The sequence below is a fragment of the Pygoscelis adeliae genome, unplaced genomic scaffold, assembly GCF_000699105.1.
Source record: "Pygoscelis adeliae isolate BGI_AS28 unplaced genomic scaffold, ASM69910v1 Scaffold606, whole genome shotgun sequence".
Taxonomy (NCBI): domain Eukaryota; kingdom Metazoa; phylum Chordata; class Aves; order Sphenisciformes; family Spheniscidae; genus Pygoscelis; species Pygoscelis adeliae.
The window spans coordinates 267,236-267,553 of NW_008825047.1; positions in this window are offsets into that span (position 1 = coordinate 267,236).

A 318-nucleotide genomic window follows, 5' to 3' on the forward strand; every position below is an offset into this window, starting at 1 on the left:
CCTGACCATCCGCACCCTGTGGCACTGGTGTGGGCAGTCAGCTCATCATTAGGGATGAGGGCTCATTGACTAAACCTGTTCTTTGGGTCAGGTTTCCAAAACATCTTCTCACCTTATTGCCGCTTATAATAATAGCTTGCTTGTTATCCTACCATGGCAGGTTGCGTACTTCATTTCCTGACACAAACCACCCGTCTTTTAAATACCTCCAGGGATGGTGACTCAACCACTTCCCTGGGCAGCCTGTTCCAATGTTTCACCACTCTTTCAGTAAAGAAATTTTTCCTTACATCCAATCTAAACCTCCCCTGGCGCAAC